General features: G+C 43.4%; 1 protein-coding gene across 1 annotated transcript in view; it reads left to right on the forward strand.

Moving 5' to 3' along the window:
* The first annotated feature begins 18,457 nt into the window (after positions 1-18,457).
* The window catches only part of LOC126418705 (putative fatty acyl-CoA reductase CG5065), a 487,119-nt gene continuing 482,443 nt past the window's right edge, over positions 18,458-23,133 (forward strand). Inside the window, exon 1 of the mRNA XM_050085603.1 lies at positions 18,458-18,627. The gene's annotated coding sequence lies outside the window, so the exon portion shown is untranslated. The remainder of the gene's footprint in view (positions 18,628-23,133) is intronic.

Below are 23,133 nucleotides of genomic sequence, written 5' to 3' on the forward strand. Positions count from 1 at the left end.
CAGACTGTAGCGCCTAGAACCGCTCGGCCACTCCAGCTGGCCCTTTGTAAAGTAAATAACATCCAGAGTAGTTTATTCCGTTGCGGTGGTGTATCTCTCTTAGTTTCTTCTGCAAAAAGCAAACGAGCAGAGGGACAGTATGCACTTCAGTTCACGTAATGGTATTGAGAACATAGTTTGACGTTTCGTCTCCGTCTATATCACTTTGAACAGAGCCCTTCTCCTATTGGGGGTGGATGGGGAAGTATCTGTCATGTCGTGTTAACGAAACGAAACGGCATTCGCCTAAAGTGATTTAGGGAAGTTGCAGGAAACCCAAAATCAGAATGCTATTCCTTCAGTTCACGAATGTACCTGCGACGTCCACGCCCTAATCTTGGTCCACTCGCTACAGTACCTTGTCTTGTATCGAGTGAAGCTGTATTCGGCAGTAAGAAAGAATGAGATTTAACGTCTCGTGGGCGAAGAGGTCATGGTAGATTAGGTAAAATCTCGGATTGAGGAAGGATTCTGAAAGGGATCGACCGTTTCGTTTCCAAGGCCATCTTCCTCGTATTTGCCTCAAGTGACATCACGGCAAACCAAAATCTGGATATATATGGTGATATGAACAGTCTTCCTCCGGAACCCCAGTCCGTTATCTTACCACTAGGTCGCCCCACACAGAGGATGCATTCAGTTCGTAGCCACAGGTCGCGACCATGAGATGAGCAGTTTATCAGTCGCTGACACTCACTGGTACTGACCAGTACTCAGCCCGCTGCAGCTGCCTCACCTCGGCTGCTACTTTTCGACTGACGTTCCTCCAATACGTGTTGCAAGTGTTCGCCTTAATTGTGTCTGATCGTTTTAAAAGACAAGGTCCGAGATGAAAATTTCAACCGCTATATAATGAACCTAATGATGTGTTCGTAGGCTTTCCCAGCGTAAACGCCGCATGTAAGTCTTTCGAGCCTCTGGCGTATTAACTGGTCATTGTGGAACGAATTTTCTGTGGCGTAACGCTTCATCATAAACAGCTTACTCCTGCTGACTGACGTCCTGAGCCTGAAAATAAGATATCCATTGCCTGACAAGAAAAGTGAAGCTCCCAAAAGGGAAGGTGGAAACTAACAGTAACTTCATAGGTTGATGGCGTAAGTGATGTTATTTGAGTTATTACAAAATCTAATCAGATCTGTAAAGAACTTGCCAGTATGAGCCCACTTATCAGTAAGGCGTTGGACCCCTTCAAACGTGGATGCATCTACTGCTTCGGTTCGGGAGGGTGTCACACATCCGTTGTATCCCCTCCTGTGGCAAGCTGGCTCACAGCTGTTGTAACGTGCCATTGACATTCTGGGTACTGACACTGGCATGGAGTTGATGTCCGAGGTGATCGCACACATTTTCTGTCTGGGACAGATCTAAGGATCTTGCTAGCCATAGGAGTATCTCTGGTTCACTCAGACAGTTCATTGAGACACATGCAGAGGAGCATTGTCCTGTTGAAAAATGCCACCATGATATTGTCACCTGAGGAGGCAGGATGTCCATAACGTACCGTTAGACCATCTGAGTCCCTTCAGCCAGCCATTACTTGAAATTATGCTTAATGGATTCCCGCATGATGGCACCAGAAATAACACCACTGTGCCTCTTCAAAGCATAGAAAGAATGGAACCTCTTCCCATGTAGCCGCCGCACTCGCAGATGATGGCACAGTACTGAACCTTGTTTCATCACTGAACACAATACAACGCCAGTCATCAGCATCCCATGCCGTCCGGTCATGGCACCACTCTAAGTGCGTCCATTTGTGTAAATGGTAGCCGGTTCACGAGCTGGTAATTCCCTAATCCGGCTGCTGCTAGTCTCTGAACAATGGAGCGAGATGAGACAGAATGTTCCAAGGAGTCCATTGACTTGTTCTCGGATGAAAGATGCAAATGTGAGAGGTTCATGATGTTCCTGGGTCACCCCTTGTGGTGGTCAGATGTGGTCAACCGGAACCTTGACTATGCTTGTGCATTCCATCACGTTCCCATGCAGTCCAACATTGGACCATTGCAATTTCCAAATGCCTGCAAATATGGGTACTGCACGATTCGACCAGCTACCCAACTGGAGACAAACAATGAGGCAGCTTTCAAACTCTGTCAAGTGCCAACAACGCTGTCTCACACTAGTGTGCGGCATCTGTATGTCCTTCACAATGATCCCACATCTGATGCTGTTCATACCACTTATGTACCCTACCAGGTCTGGTAACAACACTAAATACGAACGACACTTTGACAGCCAGTCTACCTGTCAAAGAGAACTGCAACTCTAAACCATTTATACAGGGTGGTCCATTGATAGTGACCGGGCCAAATATCTCACGAAATAAGCGTCAAACGAAAAAACTACAAAGAACGAAACTCGTCTAGCTTGAAGGGGGAAACTAGATGGAGCTATGGTTGGCCTGCTAGATCGCGCTGCCTTAGGTCAAACGGATATCAACTGCGTTTTTTAAAATAGGAACCCCCATCTTTATTACATATTCGTGTAGTACGTAAAGAAATATGAATGTATTAGTTGGACCACTTTTTTCGCTTTGTGATAGATGGCGCTATAATAGTCACAAACGTATAAGTACGTGGTGTCACGTAACATTCCGCCAGTGCGGACGGTATTTGCTTCGTGATACACTACTCGTATTAAAATGGACCGTTTACCAATTGCGGAAAAGGTCGATATCGTGTTGATGTATGGCTATGGTGATCGAAGTACCCAACGAGCGTGTGCTATGTATGCTGCTCGGTATCCTGGACAACATCATCCAAGTGTCCGCACCGTTCGCCGGATAGTTACGTTATTTAAGGAAACGGGAAGTCTTCAGCCACATGTGAAACGTCAACCACGACCTGCAACAAGTGGTAATCCCCAAGTAGGTGTTTTAGCTGCTGTCGCGGCTAATCCGCACATCAGTAGCAGACAAATTGCGCGAGAATCGGGAATCACAAAAACGTCGGTGTTGAGAATGCTACATCAACATCGATTGCACCCGTACCATATTTCTATGCACCAGGAATTGCATGGCGACGACTTTGAACATCGCGTACAGTTTTGCCAATGGGCACAAGAGAAATTAGGGGACGATGACAGATTTTTTGCACGCATTCTATTTAGCGACGAAGCGTCGTTTACCAACAGCGGTAACGTCAACCGGCATAATATGCACTATTGGGCAACGGAAAATCCACGATGGCTGAGACAAGTGGAACATCAGCGACCTTGGTTGGGTTAATGTATGGCGCTGCATTAAGGGAGGAAGGATAATTGGCCCCCATTTTATCGATGGCAATCTAAATGGTGCAATGTATGCTCATTTCCTACGTAATGTTCTACCGATGTTACTACAAGATGTTTCACTGCATGACAGAATGGCGATGGATGTCCGGCACATAGCTCGCGTGCGGTTGAAGCGGTATTAAATAGCATATTTCATGACAGGTGGATTGGCCGTCGAAGCATACCATGGCCCGCACGTTCACCGCATCTGACGTCCCCGGATTTCTTTCTGTGGCGAAAGTTGAAGGATATTTGCCATCGTGATCCGCCGACAACGCCTGACAACATGCCTCAGCGCATTGTCAATGCATGTGCGAACATTACGGAAGGCGAACTACACGCTGTTGAGAGGAATGTCGTTACACGTATTGTCAAATGCATTGAGGTTGACGGACATCATTTTGAGCATTTATAGCATTAATGTGGTACTTGCAGGTAATCACGCTGTAACAGCTTGCGTTCTCAGAAATGATAAGTTCACAAAGGTACATGTATCGCAGTGGAACAACCGAAATAAAATGTTCAAACGTACCTACGTTCTGTATTTTAATTTAAAAAACCTACCTGTTACCAACTGTTCGTCTAAAATTGTGAGCCATATGTTTGTGACAATTACAGCTCCATCTATCACAAAGCGAAAAAAGTGGTCCAACTAAAACATTAATATTTCTTTATGTACTACACGAACGCAGTTGAAATCCGTTTGACCTATGGCAGCGCCATCTAGCGGGCCAACCATAGTGCCATCAGGTTTCCCCCTTCTAGCTAGAAAAGTTTCGTTCTTTGTAGTTTTTTCGTTTGACGCTTATTTCGTGAGATATTTGGCCCGGTCACGATCAATAGACCACCCTGTATACCCGCCGATGGTGCGTGCGTAAAGAAAAAGTTAATGTAATGCTGCTCCGTTGCACATTGGCGTCAAGACCTTGTCAGACAGGGCAATGAGAAGCGACCAGATCTAGAACTGCAGCCGCCCTCTCGTGGTATCCATATCCAGTTCCGAAAGGATCCTGTTGCCTACCAACAAACTGCATCCTGTGTGGCTTCCCGAGATTGCATAGGTGGCATTCGCCTCGATTCCTGCAAAACGCCAACGTGTCATAGTTTTTCCAAATGTTCTCAGAGAAATTCGTGATGGTACACCTCGCCTGCCCATCGCTTCAACTAACGAATGGAATCCACAGAAGGCAATGCTGTACCGAGTTGAATTTGAAGCATCTGACTCAATCCTACTTAAGGGCACGAGTCAAACATTCAGTTTGAGCATCAGGTAATGAAAGCTTCTAGTGATTATAGGTGAACAAGAAGGACCATACTCTAGTCATAACCGTGGGATAAGACAGGGTTTGACTCATCAACTGAAATGCATTCTGCATTGAACATTTAAATAGAAACAGGAAAAAGAGTATCAATCACTGAAATCGAGAGGAAGAAGTACATTAGTATTCAATACAAGTTCCGTATGCGATCAGTGTCAGTTAAAAATAAAAGTTGAAAATGATACCAAGGGAGCCACAGTTGGCTTGAGATGAGCGACACAAAGGAATAGGAGATGAGGAGCAATAGTATAGCATGATGTCTTGTTATCCATCTGTAGGGTATGTACGCCAAGAATTCTGGACGCGTGCAGTGCTCTTGCAGGCCTGCAGAATCATGGCGTCTAGATGCACACTTACCTCACCGCTACGCCACGCTGTCGAAGCTGGGTGATTGTTGGGGGAAGGGGGGAAATTGCGAACACGTAGCATTTAGATGGCAATGTAGTTGTGCAAGTAAGATGGAATAGCTTGCATGAGACTTGACTTCATATTTCTCAACAATGTAGATCACAAACAAAACAAATTTTCGAAATTTTTAGTTATTTTTGGCGCGCCGAAGACATAATAAAATTTTTATCTCATATAAACTGTCGACGTATGGACAGATGCACACAATTTCGCGTATTTTCGTCACACAGGCTGCCATGTATTAGTGACTTATTGAGTTTCATAATCGAAAAAATCCTTTCACGCACATATCTTAATCTAAATATTGTATCAGGTTCGCAACCTCATCATGGAGTCGTGAAAGCTCTTCCCAAGGAATACAACGCAGGACTCCTGCACGGTTGTAACGTAAAAGAATTTGTCTTTTAAACGGGATTGCAGATCTCTTACGGCTGGTCCCGGCGGAGGTTCGAGTCCTCTCTCGGACATGGGTGTGTGTGTTTGTCCTTAGGATAATTTAGGTTACGTAGTGTGTAAGCTTAGGGACTGATGACCTTGGCAGTTAAGTCCCATAAGATTTCACACAATTTTTTTTTTTTTTTTTTTTTTTTTTTTTTTTTTTTTTTTTTTTTTTTTTTTGAGATCTCTTAGCTCCAACTGAAGCAACAAAAGGTCTAGAAAACTGCTCAGAAACAGATGTAAGATTGCCAGTGTCCTCAAAACGTTTAGGAAACTATCCTTGTAATTCTTTCCACGCCACAACGAATTCTTTAAATTCATGTTTACTTTAACGCCCGTGATCTTAGGGAAATGGACTGTATTTTTTTGTCAGAATTTGTCCCTTCCGCAACGCAATTTTCTTTTTAAATGCATCCCCATCAGATCAGAAATAAGTTGTTCTTGATCCTGTTTCGAACCAAGTCTTATTGTGGGCAGTCAGGTCAATTTAAATGCGAGTTCTGCAATTCTGCTGCTGGTTTCTTTTTCCTTCATAAATTCAACAATACCAGGTTTTAAATGAAAAAATCGTTCCTGGCATGCCCCTTGACTTAACCAGCGTACTTTGCAGTAATGTACATAGTCTCCATACTCATCGTTCAATTCCGTCAAAAACTGTTTCATTCAACTGTGTAACAATGCGTATGACATCAGAAAATTTTCTATTCGTACCATCAATTTCATCACGCCCTCCATGCCTGTAGATTTAGCCAAAGTGTTTCTTGATATACAAGACAATGAACCCCGTATAAATCGTGTGTCAGTCGTTGTAATTTTTTGCTTTTTCGTTGCGAAGTAAATGTTGCGAGTCAATCTTTGTAAATTTACGCTCTTTCATTGTTATATAAATACACTGCTGGCCACCGTAAATGCAACACCCTGAAGGAAGCATCCGAATCAAGTGAAATTTACACGATGGGTTTGCAGCGATGAGATATGCAATGGATTAGAATTTCAGCGCAGACGCACATCACGCGCGCCTGTGGCGCCACCTCATAGCGCCATTTAAGGCTTGGCGATTTCGACGAGTGTACGTTCGGCACGTGTGTTTACCTTGTGGTTGTTTCACAAGACGATCAGTTATGCCTCGTAGACAACAGCGAACATCGTTTGATCAAGTATCCGAGTTCGACAGAGGAAGGATAGTGGCTTACCGAGATTGTGAATTATCATACAGAGAAATCGCTAGTCTTGTTGGACGAAACCAAACAACTGTAATGCGGATATGTGACCGTTGGATGCAGGAGGGTACGACGGACCGACGTGGTCGATCGCATTCACCTCGGTGCACCACTGCACGTGCTGATAGGCAAATTGTGCGCATGGCAGTGGCGGATCGCTCAGTGACATCCCGAACCATAGCACAGCACATTGCGTCTGTAACGCATCATCCAGTGTCTGCGCGTACCATTCGACGCCGTTTACAGCAGAGTGGTCTGTCCGCAAGACGTCCATTGCTTCGTCTACCATTGACGCAGAACCACAGACGTCTCCGTCGCCAATGGTGTGATGACAGACGGATGTGGACGGCAGAATGGAATGACGTTGTCTTTACTGACGAGGCACGCTTCTGTCTGCAGCACCACGATGGTCGGATTCGAGTGTGGAGACACCGTGGAGAGAGGATGCTGGACAGCTGCATTATGCACCGCCACACTGGTCTTGCACCGGGTATTATGGTATGGGGCGGTATTGGATATTACTCTCGCACGCCTCTAGTACGCATTGCCGGTACTTTAAATAGCCGGCGCTACATATCCGAGGTGCTGGAGCCAGTTGTCCTTCCTTACCTTCAGGGCTCGGCCACAGCCATATTTCAACAGGATAATGCGCGACCACACGTGGCACGCATTGTCCAAAGGTTCTTCGTCAATGACCAGATTGATGTGCTTCCCTGGCCGGCTCGCTCTCCGGATCTTTCGCCGATAGAAAACATGTGGTCCATGGTTGCTCAACGAGTGACCCAGATTACATCCCCAGCTTCCACACCAGATGATCTTTGGCAACGTGTGGAAGCTGCTTGGGCTGCTGTACCCCAGGAACACATCCAACGTCTCTTTGACTCAACGCCGAGACGTGTGGCAGCGGTGATCTCCAACAATGGCGGCTACTCTGGCTACTGATTCTGGCAGGAACCACATGTCACAGACGTCTGTAAACGTAATCATTTGATACTTGGTCAACATGTTATCTACAAAATAAATTTTGTTGTGCTACCTCTTGTCTTTCTTGGTGTTGCATTTACGGTGGCCAGCAGCGTATTTAAATTGTTTCTGCATGGTGTTATAAAGTCCTCCATAGCCGATTGTTCCACTGCATAATAGGTATTGAGAATTCTCATCTTTCTCTTCCGTGATACATTTTTAAAGGCTTGTGACGATAGATCGCTAGGCTATTTTTGTATGTGCGACCTACCAGCTGTTTTAGGTTCTTTTAATAATTCTATTGAAAATGATTTCATTCCTCTATAATGACTTTGTCACATTTTTAAAAAATATATGTTTACTTTGTTCACTGCACCGAGAGCTGAGCACCAAAAAATAATTAATCCATTGAGAAACAATTTAAAACAAAACGCTTTCAGCTTTCCTGCGTACCACACCAGAATGACTTGTATGTTTCCATGGATGATCGGTGGAAGACTGACCTTAACTGACATTTGCTATAGTTGCAGAGCTGTCTGGCTCTCGTGTTTTCCATTATAATGGTTATAGCTCCCTTGCCAGAATGCTATAAAACATTGCGTGTTAAATTGTGACTGGTTTCGCGTAGTTGTGTTAAACCTGACAGCAATAAACTTGCGTAAATTTTATTACTATATGTAGAGAGCAGTACTGACCAAGGGTTAAATAAAATAATTTCGTTTTTTGTTGGGTAAATGGGTTTTTATTGACAGGTCCACTTCCAGTTGCTCGCTCCCTACCTTTCCTGGTGTATTTGACGGAGTTACTCTTCCGTACAAGTGTGTTACCCAGTGGTATCGTAATGGGTGCATCTCTGATGTTTGTGATGAACTCGATTTTGTTGATGGCGATCTTCAGTGCTACGATATGGCTGAGGAAGAGGAGATGGTTAGTATCCTCTCCACACAGGAAGAGAGAAGTGTTCAAATGTTCAAATGTGTGTGAATTGCGAAGGTCCCTAGACTTACACACTACTTAAACTAACTTACTCTAAGGAAAACACACATCCATGTACGAGGGAGGATTCGAATCGCCGGTGGGATGGGCCGCGTGAAATCCTAAATCCAGTCACAAATTTCGCCTGATATCCCATACGATCGTACTTTTGTTAATAAGCGGTGGTGTGGTACTGCGCCAAATGCTTTTCGGAAATCGAGAAATACTGCACCTACCTGAATGCTTTGATCCGTGGCTTTCAGGATGTAAAGTGAAAAAAGTGCGAGTTAGGTTGCACGTGTTCTGTGTTTTCGGAATTTTTGCTTGTTGGCGTGGAAGAGTCATTGACACTTATATATCTATTGACACTAATATCTATTTCATTCATCTTTTCAGTGGTACGAGAATTAAACTGGGGCAATAATCATGGCTTTTCCTTACTGAATAAATGTTTGAAAACAGAGTTAAGCATCTCTGCTTTTGCTTTTCTGCTCTCAATTTCAGTTCTGTCTTGTCCATCAGCGATTAGACGCTAACTTTGGTTCCTCTAACAGCCTAGACATACGACCAGAGTTTCTCTGGGTTTGGTGAATGATCTTTCACAATAATCTACTAAGGTAATCAGTGAAGACTTCACGCATTGTTCTCCTGACTGCCACGCTCGTTTCATTCAGCATCTCTCTATCTACAGTCCTATGCTTTGTTTTATACGTATTACGCAGTAGTCTCTATTTCTTTAGAAGCTTCCTTACAGCGACTGTATACGGTGGATGATCTCACATCATGAAATGTTCTACTGGGTACATATCTATCCATTTCCTGGTCAACTATGCTTTTAAACTTGTGCGATAGTTTTTTACATGCTCCTGTCCTGAGATAAAAGTTAAAATTTCCTAACTGAGATTTGACGCTACTGCATCTTTGTCTACTTTGCTGAATAAATAAATCTTTCTATTCGTTTTAATTACCTTTTGTACTTTGGTATACATTATTGCTACAATTGTCTTATGGTTCAAAAATGGCTCTGAGCACTATGGGACTTAACATCTGAGGTCATCAGTCCCCTAGAACTTAGAACTACGTAAGCCTAACTAACCTAAGGACATCACACACATCCATGCCCGAGGCAGGATTCGAACCTGCGACCGTAGCGGTCACGCGGTTCCAGACTGAAGCGCCTAGAACCGCTCGGCCACATCGGCCGGCTTGCCTTATGGTCACTGATACGTGTCGGTGTGCACATCCCCGAAGAGGTCAGGTCTGCGTGTTGTCATTAGATCTACTTGCATCATGAGTTGCGTAAAAACTATCTGTTCTAGGCGGTTTACAGAGAAGGCAATTAGTAATGTTTCACAGGATGTCTTCTCATGCCCGCCACTAACAAATCTACGAGTACAATCATCCCAATTTATTGTTGGATGATTAAAGTGTCTTCCAATGATTACATTATGATTGGGGAGCTTACGTGCACGCGAATTGAGGTTTTCTCTTAAGTTTTCGGTCACATCAGGACGACAGAAGAATCGTCTTATAACTCTGTTCCCACTCTTGATACTGAGTCTTGCCAAACAATCTGAAGTGCAGCTTCAGTTTTTCTGTGCCTAATGCTACGTGAGCTTCATTGTTTACCAGGTGCCCTTCAAACTCTGGCACTTTGTTGCGAAAGCTTCGACATTTAACCACTAGGATTTTAATACTCCCATCTGCAAGGTGGGGGGGGGGGGGTGGAGGGCTCTTTGGATCTTACACTGATACTTCTGGCTTTCCTACAGGTACCTGGATTGGATGGAGGGCCGCCTAAAAAAAATTTTTAAAAAAATTAAAAACAGTCTTTGATGTATAGTATACTCGTCACCCCATTTAGGGGGACCCTACAACTCTTAACCCTATGGTGCAACTGTACTGGTTATAACCTTGCTTGTCACAAAATCTTCGGAGCTCAAGCCTTACACTCGACTCAGAACTAGTAGGCCACGAATTGTTCTCGGACAATGCTGCCGATTGTTAGCTCCGATGAATCTCCGGGAGCAAGGCTGCTATTCTCAACCTTCGCTGCTAATCGCTGGAATGACCCAATAATTACCTCGAAACCCAGAAGACAGGCTCCAATGTGTGCCACAGGACCAACAGAATGCACATTCATCAGCGATGACATTTCTCGTTACATAGGTGAAACAATTTCACACCTCTTACGCTATTTTATTTATTTTTTCCTCGAAGTAGATTTATGTGTTCACGATAAAACATACATTGGCTGCATCTATAAACTTTGAGAATGTTCATACATTTTCGAGTCCAAATATATTAGTGCTTTTAGCTGTTCCACAGCTAAACTTTACAAAAAAAGAATTGCTTGAAAATTTCTTGTAATGTTCTCTTTTTCATCGTGACGACTGGCAATAATTTTCTTTCGGAAAGAATTGCCGTTACTTTAGACTAAAAATTTAAATGTGTGACAGTTTTCGGGATTTTTACTGACATTTGAAACTATCACCAAATGGAAATACCGCAAGACGGCGAGAAGACCTTGATCTGCCTGCTTTTGTGACGGCCACTGTCACTGCCGTGTAATCCTGATTATTAAGTTTCATGCTGCTATGTGGTCTTTGGAGGAGAAGTGTCTGCGTTGACTAGGGAAAGAGCATGCTGCAATTTGATAGTTCGATAAAAGTCTCTGGTGTTCTTCCTCTGGAAATTCCTCTCCACTTGGTCGTAGATGACCTTTTTTTACGTTCTATTGGTGTTTATGATGATCTTATATGTGGTTTTCCTTGTCTTTAGGGAGTCTGTGTAATTAGTCACACTCTTGTTACTGTTCTAGCTGAGGCAAGCTTGCCTTGAGAGTATTGTTATCGTTAGACACAGGAGTTGGACAGAAATATAGAAACAGCGCTATAAATGCATGCTCCAATAGAAATGCAGACCCCAGTCAGGACCGCAGGTTGCGCTGTTGCATTTGGCCATGTACAGCGCCTGTGCAACGTCCTCGATACGTTGCAGGCGTCAGTCGCGGTCAGAACATCGTGCTCCGTAGTTGTGAGGGCATTATGTCGGGGCTGTATGAATTCGAACGTGGGCAAATTGTTGCTGCTCGAATGGTGGGAGCTTCCGAAACCAAGGTAGCCGAAGTGTTTGGTGTTGCAAGAGGCACCGTATCGACTATTTTTACCGTATGCACGGAAAGCTGAGAAACATCGTGCTCTGTGTCACAACGCGGACGGTAACTGAAGAGCATTGTGACGAAAAATAAGAAGATGACAGCTTCAAAAGTCACCGCAGAAGTGAATGTCCCATTGGTATTCCCCCGTCGGCACCAAAACAAGACGAAGGGAGCTATATAAGCAGGGAACCGCGGAGTGAACTGAATTCCAGAACCACTCATCACTGACGTAAATGCCTGTACCCGGAAAATGTGGTGCTGAAGCTATAAAACCTGGATTATGGAGCAACTGGAGGAGTTTAGTCCCAATAGTGAATCATGGCGGGCCTTTGGTGATGATTTGGGCAGCCATAACGTGGTATTCCATGAGCACCATGGTTACTGTGCAAGGTCGCATTACTGCCAGGGATTACGTAATGGTTTTGGCTAAACAGGTCTGTTCCATGGTACAGCGTTTGTCTCCCAGTAGTGATGCAGTGTTTCAAGACGGCACAGTTTGCATCGTCCAGGACTGCTTTTGTGAGCATGAAGATATACTGTCGCGTCTCTCCTGACCAGCACAATCACCAGATCTCAATATTATACTACTGGACATTAAAATTGCTACACCACGAAGATGATGTGCTACAGACGCGAAATTTAAGCGACAGGAAGAAGATGCTGTCATATGCAAATGATAAGCTTGTCAGAGCATTCACACAAGGTTGGTGCCTGTGGCGACACCTACAACGTGCTGACATGAGGAAAGTTTCCAACCGATTTCTCATACACAAACAGCAGTTGACCGGCGTTGCCTGGTGAAACGTTGTCGTGATGCCTCGTGTAAGGAGGAAAAATGCGTAACATCACGTTTCCGACTTTGATAAAGGTCGGATTGTAGCCTATCGCGATTTCGGTTTATCGTATCGCGACATTGTTGGTCGCGTTCATCGAGATCCAATGACTGTTAGCAGAATATGGAATCGGTGGGTTCAGGAGGGTAATACGGAACGCCCTGCTGGATCCCAACGGCCTTGTATCACTAGCAGTCGAGATGACAGGCATCATATCCGCATGGCTGTAACGGATCGTGCAGCCACGTCTCGATCCCTGAGTCAACATATGGGGACGTTTGCAAGACAACAACCATCTGCACGAACAGTTCGACAACGTTTGCAGCAGCATGAACTATCAGCTCTGAGACCATGGCTGCGGTTACCCTTGACGCTCCATCACAGACAGGAGCGCCTGCAATGATGTACTCAACGACGAACCTGGGTGCACGAATGGGAAAACGTCATTTTTTCGGATGAATCCAGGTTTTGTTTACAGCATCATGATGGTCGCATCCATGGTTGGCGTCATCGCGGTGAACACACATTGGAGGCGTGTATTCGTCATCGCCATACTGGCGTATCACCCTCGTGATGGTATGGGGTGCCATTGATTACACGACTCGGTCGCCTCTTGTTCGCACTGACGGCACTTTGAACAGTGGACGTTACATTTCAGATGTGTTACGACCCATGGCTCTACCCTTCATTCGATCCCTGCGTAACCCTACATTTCAGCAGGATAATGCACTATCGCATGTTGCAGGTCCCGTGCGGGCCTTCCTGGATACAGAAAATGTTCGACTGCCGCCCTGGCCAGCACATTCTCTAGATATCTCACCAATTGAAAACGTCTGGTCAGTGGTGGCCGAGCAACTGGCTCGTCACAATACGCCAGTCACTACTCTTGACGAAATGCGGTATTGTGTTCAAGCTGCATGGGCAGCTGTACGTGTACACGCCGTCCAAGCTCTATTTGACTAAATGCCCAGACGTATCAAGGGCGTTATTACGGCTAGAGCTGGTTGTTCTGGGTACTGATTTCTCAGGATCTATGCACCCAAATTTAGTGAAAATGCAATCAAATGTCAGTTCTAGTACAATATATTTGTCCAATGAATACCCGTTTATCATCTGCGTTTCTTCTTGGTGTAGCAATTTTAATGGCCAGTTGTGTATTTAGCCTTTGTGGTCTGCTTTGGAGAGAAGGGTGCGTGCTCGCTATCTACGTCCAGCACTGTTACCTGAACTTGTCACTATTTTGCAGGAAGAAGGGTATAAGATTTCCTTAAAAACCATACAGTACCAGCATTTATCCATTCCGAGGTGACTGGAAGCTGTTTTGAATGGCATCGGCTTTCCTACACCGTACTCGGCATGGCATTGTGAGACTGGTATTTCCATATTTTTGTACAAACACTGTATGTACGGATGGAAGTGGCCGGACGCACAACGTTAGCGGTGTGAAGCCTGCCAACATCTACCGATTCTGAACAAAGGACCAGAGCGGCCCGGAAAAGATCGACAAATACAGTGTGTCCCATATAAAACCTGTCCGTAAAACCAGTACGCTTCAAGCCCGAGATACAAGTAATAATGAACTAACTGGAAAAGAATAGATAATGGTAACGTTAGAAAAATGTAGTTACGTGTTAATAAAATGTGCTGTAAGTGGTGGCCATGAGCATCCAGGAACCTCTGACTTTGTGAGATGGCAACAAGCTGTTCTCTCTGCAGGTTTGGCTTTGTTAATTTCTCTAGTAATGTTCTGTTTAAGTTAGTCTATTGAGCGAGGATTGTCAGCATACAGTTAGCTTCGTAGTAAGTCCCACAAGTAAAAAGCATTCCGTCTTCAGGCCACGAGTGACCTACCGGGACCATCCGACCGCCGTATCATCCTCATGGAGGATGAAGATAGGAGGGATGTGGGGGTCAGCATACTGCTCTCCCGGTCGTTATGATGGTATTCTTGACCGAAGCCGCTACTATTCGGTCGAGTAGCTCCTCAATTGGCATCACAAGGCTGAGTGCGCCCCGAAAAATGGCAACAGCGCATGGCGGCCTGGATGGTCACCCATCCAAGCGCCGACCACGCCCGACAGCGCTTAACTTCGGTGATCTAACGGGAGCCGGTGCATCCACTACTGCGGTAAGGCCGTTGCCACAAGTAAAAAGCACAGCATGTTAAGTTCAGAGACCTTGGGGGCCAGAGGCCTCTTCTGACAACTCTGTCTTCAGGGGCCACGTTGGTGACGGTGGCCATACTTTGGTTGGATGTGTGAGCGGTTGCTCCATCTTGCTGGAATGCTGCGTACAGCTTCTCTGCATCTGTTAATTGTGTAAAGGAAGTGTCAAAAATCTCTAGATATGTGGCACTGGTTAAGGAGTGATTGAAAAATATAGAGCCAAAAATGCTCAAGTAGGAAAAATATACAGCTCAGTGGATATTATAAACCCCATTCTGGTGGTACACAGCGTAGTGCGAAGAGAGCTGAGTATGGAAGAAGACACGTATCTACTTTTCAGATTAACGGGATTTGAAGAAACGAACTTCGTTTTTGCTGATATGTTGGGGAATTCAGAGTGAGCTTCGATAAGAATAGAAGCTGAAAAAATTAACTATTTTGGCCACTAAATTCAGCGAACCCGCAATACATATCCCAGAAAATGTAATTAAAATTGTTATAACTGGGTTTATATTTGGCTGAAACACATTAAAGTTATAGAAAAGAGACTTCCAAAACCATACTTTAGTTAGCGTTCCACTATAATAGACGTCTTCAGGTTCTTAATGCAAAGGTTGTCAGCTTTCAGAGATGGGTCTGCTTCTTATAGGAAACATGTATTAATGGTAACCTTGCGATGGTTCGAACTGAGAATGGCTAGTATTAGTCGAAAGAGGGTGAAGTTGCAGAGAAAAGCGTTCAATGGAAGTAAAGAAATAAGCCCGAAATATGCCGTAAACGAAAATAAAAGATAAATAAAATCCACAATTTTTTGGGCTACTATGACTCAAAATGAATGTATACAGTATATTGCGCATCGTCTTGCGATACTTGGGTAAAAAACGTTCGAACCATACTCGTAACATTATGCTGAAAGCGTGCACAAGCGTAACATAGCACCGTGGGAAGGCGGGCAGGCAAGCAAGATGCCTTTAGCCAGCGTGGGTTGGGCGCACCTTGGATTGGGAGTACAGCTGATAACGTCCCTGCCTGGCTAACAGGCAATCACGGGCACGTTGAAAGCGGAATGTGTACACCTCTGTGTTCCAATTCTACATCGGTTTAGTCTGAAGATGAATGAGCGGGTTGTAAAAATTAGCTTTGTACGGTTAACATTATAAACAACTACAAACTTCCAGGTTGCTGCAGGACAGATTTGATGGAAAAGCAGGGTGTCAAGTAGGAAAAGAATTTCATATGACATGTGTAGTGTACTGTATACCTATCGTTTAACGTGAAATTAACTGTGTGTCAATGAAAGCAAATGTACAAAAATTGTGTCATAGCGACAATACTTTTTGGTGTGAGTAGTGGGTCTTTGTTGTTCTGTGAGCTTACACTGTCAAGCGGAAACGAACAGTGAAAAGCCACAAATCTCCGGTATGTGTAAATACAATGATGATCACATACATATGAGTTAACGAGCACAAACTATCACCATCTCATTTCCATGTACGTACCTCTCAAGATATTTGGATTTTCAAAACAGAAGTAACGATGTGTTATGCAGAAGAAATCAATTATTTAATCGTTCTGTAAAAAGCTATGAAATTCGAATCTTAGCTGTTACAGCTTCTGGCTGCTACGAACAGCCTGCAGTTTGCATTTCTTTGGATGGAGGAATGAATTCACAATTTTCTTCGTTTTCTTATTCGTTTGTAACAATAATAGACAACCACTTCTTCCTCTGGGCTTGAATCTTTGCTCGACATGCCGATTGTAACTGAAAGATAGTCTAGTGCGACAAACAGTACTCCCTCTTCTCCAGGCTCGCATACGGCAACTGCAGTTTCTCGGTTCGGAGTGGCCCCGTGTGCGGAACTGCGTTGCCAGGTATTCGGCAACCAGTTGCCGATGTAAACCGCCTGCTCGTTGCCCTCCTCTTCAGTCGCTCCCCGTGCGAACAGCCGAAGACTGCCGAGCTTGTTTCTGGTTGCCTTGTTTGCCGTGGGGAGCAAAACACAGGTGGGAGGGAACACAGTACTTGTGCAACAGCTACGTGCATTTTTAATCTCAAAGCATCAATAACGGAAGTAGAAAACACATACACGTAACTAACTATTAAATGTTTCTTGAAAGACACTTAGTGGCATGTTCGTTTAAGTAACTCAGCTTATTTGCTGCAATTTTCGGATCACCTCTCGAAATGCAACATTCAGCGCCATGGTTAATTATTTTTCTTGCTTCATAACTTTTGTTAACAGAGTCTCTCCGAGGATTAGTTGGTGGCTTCCACGATGTATCCAGTATTACTTAAACACGCATTTCGCAACAAAGTACTACAGACTAACCCGAATGCACTGGCTTTTGCAGTGGCTACTACAACGCTGCAAATAGTACTGTTACATCTGCAATGGCAGTGCCTGTTGTCAGACACAGAACACCAGCGGTCCGAAGTCTTCCAACGCCTATCGTTTCAGAACTAGGAAGCCCAGTGATCAGAAAACAGTTGGTTTTCGTTTTTTTCTTTTTTTACATTCATGATGCTTAGTACCAAACAGGGTAGCGTAGTGTTACAAATATCGTCGATATCAATTAGAAGAGAGTTAAACAACGCGGGCTACAAAGCGATGAGTCCGCATAAGAAATTTATATCACAAAATCTGTGGGCTCCAGACCACTTTAATGCACAAAGAACGTTGAAAATGTGATCTGCTGATAATAATTGTGTAGTACTTAAGCTTGCAAATTTTTCGAAGCTAAATTCACTTTTACATACTTTATATCAGAAGAGATGATGTAGACTGCTATTATCGGCGACATATGACACGATACCATGCAAATATTAATGATTATAGCAGAAAATTTCCATCCCCTTTCAGAAATGTTTCAGGAAAGAGCGTAATTTTTCGCGTGGCCGTTGTTTAACTCCATCCTCTACTGGTTGAAGGTATTAATACTTCGCTTACACTAAAATTATTGTTTCATAAATTTTACTAAATGTTGTCGTTAAAGTACCGAAATCATCTTCATTCATTCACAAGGAAAGATAATGATTTATGACGGTTCTATTACATCGACACTGACTTCACAAAACGCATCAGCAACACAAAAATAGCCGTACTGCTACGTTTCGGAAGTTAAATTATCGCTAAAAAATATTTTCTTTTGCTATTACTTCGCACAATGCCAGTTTCATTCATTACACTCAAACAAACCGAAATTATTGGTCACGTAATAGATAATACTCACTATAAGTTCATTTTTTACCTTGGCTATGCAGCTCTCCCGATTTAAATCTGGCTCCAACTAGTTTCAACGCATGGTAGTTCAAGGACCTGCCACGAGAGGCCGACCAGAACGCGGCAGTGTCGTTGGCGCCCGCAGATTGGTTGTGACATCTAGCGGTCAAAGTTTGAAGCATTTGCGTCCGTTAAGATAGGTGACAAGGGTGTACAGATGTGCTTTATTTAGACCACGCCGACTCAAAAGCTTTTTATATCACTATTTCAGTTTTTATATAAAGCTTCCAATGCACTGTAATTCTATATATTCAAATATAGCGGTGAAAAATAATTCGAGGGTGTAGCAAAACATTGACTGGTGCTCGGATATCCTTGGAGAGCTGTAAGCATTACTTTCTTTGGATGTTCCGGGAAAATTGATCCCAACGCAGCGCGATGTGTGGTTGTCTCAGAGAGTGCGAAACATGGCTGACAGTGGTTTGGTGCAGTTTGGATTTAGGGACTTCTCATTGATTTGTTGTGTGTTATAGCGCTTCTGTGATACCAGTGTTAATTAGACTGCAGACTTAAGGAGTTTTGTATGCATAATAAGACGGAACCGCAAATCGTAAGTCTCTACTTGACATTAATTTTGAGTATCTTGCGGCTGTGCATCCGGCTTTTCAAAATTCTCTGCGGTAGTTCATCAGATCTCTCTATGTTAAAATGTGTAACAAAAAATCTACGTTGGGAAAAACCTAACCACTGCACCAACTTTCGTCATATGCTAGGGTTTTGCTTGTATTTTGTTTGTAGGTACCGGTACCACAGCTCTGCATATTTGCGGCAAAGGCACGCCCATTTTTGGTAGCCTTTCTATCAGGAAATGTCATTTACAAAATGCACTGTTACGACATACAAATTTTAACTACATTGATCGTACTGGTACCTATTTTTATTAATGAAAGGAGTAGGAACAGTTTCATTCTTGGAAGTAAATACAGTGTACGTGATTGAACAAGGCGAAATAAGGAAACCTGAACTCCATAGCAAGATTTAAACTTGTTTTCCGTCAGCTAATTGAATAGCTGTTTCTTTCTGTTGACAGTTACTTTTAAACCTGCTTGGCAAATTTTGAAACGGGAACAGTAGCTCTATCGAATTAGATAGAATAGTTTTTATAAAACTCATTTTGTTTCGCTTATTCTGACAGTTGCATTGTAGCTACGCGGTACTCAAGACCAGAGATAAAGATAATGAAGTAGAATATTCATCGTGTCTCTCTGGCTACGACATTGTTACAGAAGCCTCAAGCTTCAATTGGAGTTCACTACATTATGCTGAAAAATTGACTGTCGATGCGATTTTTTAAGTTTTTTGCAGTAAATGTGACTTACTATTTTACTTTAATTATTCATTTTGACATGTGGCAAAGTGATAACTTTGCCCAATATTAGGTTTAGCTTTTGTTTTTACTGCGTGTTCCGCTCTCCTTAAAGTAAACTTGTGGATTCGTGCCGTAATGCAGTACGCAAAATAACATTGGGAACGAACACAAGTAGGTGTTATTTTTCTGCGATCTGTGCATGCGGCGTATGTCCAATTAATAACGAACACTCAAATGCTTGACTGGCACGGTAGTTGTCGAAAGTAAGAACACGTTAGTTTTTCCGTCAACCGTTGTTCAAGTTTTAATGATGAAAGAGAGGTTCCGGATAAATGTAACCTTGTAACCAGTCTCGAGATTAAATTGTCTAGGGAATACAGGCTAATCATAATACGCATAGGTTTTATTTATTTATTTATGCATTTATTTTACCTGGCAAGATTAGGGCCTTCAGGCCCTCTCTTACATCTTACTCATCTCTTCTGCAATGAATATCAGTTAAGACTACTTGAGTGTGTTGTAGCAAAGAAAAACGCACTTTCACTGAGGCACCTCATTACTCAAATCAGCAGATCAGAATTTCTCCGTTATGGAATGGCGAATAATATGGTATATACAATGACAGGTCATATCTAAAGCAGAACCTATCGGCTGTCTTGTAACTGGCGTTGTAACACTTGTAGAGTAAAAGTCGAGAAATATTCATGTTCTAAAATCGTGCCTTATAATCAGGCACGTTACTGGTTAGAGGATACGCATTATAGCCAGGACAGAAAGGTAGCATTATAAACTGTCTATGCATTAATGTATACCGCCAGCCAAATCGGGCAACGAACTAAATTTAGCCGCGCTGCGAGGAACAGCCTTCTTTCTCACTGTTTCGGAAATGTTTGCAGCTCAGTAGTAGAATTGCTGAACAGATTTTTTGTTCTTTTTCATTTGGTTTTACGAGTACAATCCGCTGTCTGCAGCGTGGCGACCCATCGGCGGTGTTCGGTTATCGACCAACATGGGGAACTGTGTCGTCTGTCCCTTGAAGATTGTTTCATCGACTGTGTGCTCCGAGAGATGTAGTTTAACTATAGCCTACCTACCCTCTTTTCCCACCACCGCCGTCGCCCTGCTACCGTCCCATCTCTTTCTAGTAAAATAAAACGTACATAACAGCACGCCGGAAAGCCGAACGGACCCAGGACCTAACCTTTAAAAGCATGCAGGTTTCTAATCAGTATTCAGTTTTGTGTGTCCTTTGACTCGATTGACCGATTTGTTGGCAATGAACATACGAAAATTCTTGGCTCTGCCAATAATACGGTACGGTTACGAGATTGATACCCAACAAGGCATTTCAAGCGAAATATGTTAAGCGTCACCGATTAATTCTGCAAGTGGTCTCGGAGGTGGTCTTAATAATGCTTGTTTGAAAATGGTCAAATGAATGAAAGAGATACGAAATGCTTAGTTTACAGAGACTGTGTATACTAGCAACGGGTTTTTCATTTCGATTTTGAAGGGACTTGAAATGGTCTTGCTGCGTCTTCATTGAAAAATGGGACGTTTCCGTTGAGAATTATTGTAGGCAAAAACCCCAGCCTTCGGTATCGCTATCCCCAATCCCCATATCGTGCAGATAATTATTGTAAATCTAAGGACGCAAAGCTATTTTTTTTAAAGAGTAACAATGGCGGCACTATAATTTCTTTAGATATACTGAATTCTCAAAACACACTGCCTCGTATTATGCGGGAGATCTCTATGGGGCTGCTGCACGATACTGCCATATTGTTGTACAATGAGTCATTTGGAAGTGATCACCATAGCACGTCCCGTGAAGTTGAATACTCCGCAAAAATGAATTGAAATACGCAATCGCAACATAGTCATAATGATATTTTCGTATTTTATAATGAATTATTCTATTTACAGTATATGTAAAGCCGTTAGCTTACAGTTATTTTTTTTAAGTCAAGGATACTAAAAGAATATAAAAATATGAAACCTAAATTACCGAAAAAACTGAACTTGATTTAATTTTAATCATGTCCCCTCCTGAGCTTTCCGCATTTAAGCAGTAAGTGAATGAAATTTTCTGCTTCATGTTTTGTGCAGTCTCAATGTCAGTTCACGTGCAGTGGGAAATCACATTGATAATCAGTGTGACTAATCAACTCACTATTGGGTTGGAAATCTAGAGGCGATGTGAATATCTGTTTAAACTGAGGCGTAGAATTGCCTTAAGATTTGGTTATTGTAATGATTGCAACCAAATAAATTAACTTTGTTCGCTGAATGTTGGCAAAATTTATCGATGTACTGGTGTAATGGATGTGAACGTTGATATAGCGTATTTACACTGAGGTAAATAAAGTTATGGGATAACGATATGCACATATACAGATGGCTACAGAATCGCGTACACAAGCTATGAAAGGGCAGTGCATTGGCAGAGCTGTAATTTGTACTGGGGTGATTTATGTGAAAAGTGCCCTGACGTGGTTATGGCCGCACGACAGGAATTAAAACTTTGAACACGCAATGGTAGTTAGAGATAGACGCATGAGAAATTCTTTTTCGGAGATCGTTGGCGAATTCAGTACTCAGAGATCCAGTGTCAAGCGTGTGCCGAGAGTTGTTAGTGCTAAAAGACAAGCAACACTTCCTGAAATAACCACAGAAATCAATGTGGAACGTACGACGAACGTGTCTCTTAGGACAGTGCGGCGAAATTTGAAATGAAATGGCTATGGCAGCAGACGAGCGACGCGAGTGATTTTGCTGTCTGCACGACGTCGCTTGCAGCGCCTCTACTGGTCTCGTGACCAGATCGGTTGGACCCTAAACGACCGGTAAACCGTGGCCCGGTCAGATGAGTCCCAAATTCAGTTGGAAAAAGCTGGTGGTAGGGTTAGTGCGGCGCAGATCCCATGACATCATGGACGCAGGTTGTCTACAAAGCACTGTGCAAACTGGTGGTGTCTCCATAATGGTGTAGGCTGTGTTTACATGTAATGGACTTTGTCCTCTAGTCGAACTGGACCGATCTTTGACTGGAAATGGCTATGCTCGTCTACTAGGAGACCACTTGCCATGGAATTTTTATGGATGACAATGCGCCATAATAGCGAATAGTTTGCCCACCCAGATCGCCTACACGAATCCCATCGAACGTTTACGGGGCATAATCGAGGGGTCAGTTCGTAAACCGGTAACACTTCCGTAAGTTTGGACGGCTGTAGAGACAAGAAGGCTCAATGTTTCTGCAGAGGGCTTCCAACGATTTGTTGAGTCCATATCACGTAGAGTTGCTGCACTACGCCGGGGGAAAGGTGGGCGAACACTCCTTGAGGTATCCCACGACTTTTGACACTTCGGTATACGTTAGAGAACCGCTCTTACCCTTTCAGTCGAAGCAGTGTATTATATATCAGAGTACCGGTACTTACATAATATAAAATACCTTATGTGTCCAGCGTATCTGTATGTGCACCATCGTGTGTTTCATAAGAGATTTATGTCGCTTCATGTCAGCCTTTGAATCTTGCAGAGCATCTCAAGAGTTATTTAGAAAGGCTTCTTCGTTACTGTTGTACCGACGTTGAGCCGCGTGGGACTTCATTATTCCCAATAATATTTTGTATGGAGTAGTAAGGTCCGGGAATCGTTTGGGTCTTTTGAGTAAGACTGGAGACGTTGCTAAACCAGTTTAATCTAGCAGCTTCGTAATTATTCATCAAGTAACCCACACAC

Source organism: Schistocerca serialis, chromosome 9 (assembly GCF_023864345.2).
Source record: "Schistocerca serialis cubense isolate TAMUIC-IGC-003099 chromosome 9, iqSchSeri2.2, whole genome shotgun sequence".
In the NCBI taxonomy this organism is placed as follows: domain Eukaryota; kingdom Metazoa; phylum Arthropoda; class Insecta; order Orthoptera; family Acrididae; genus Schistocerca; species Schistocerca serialis.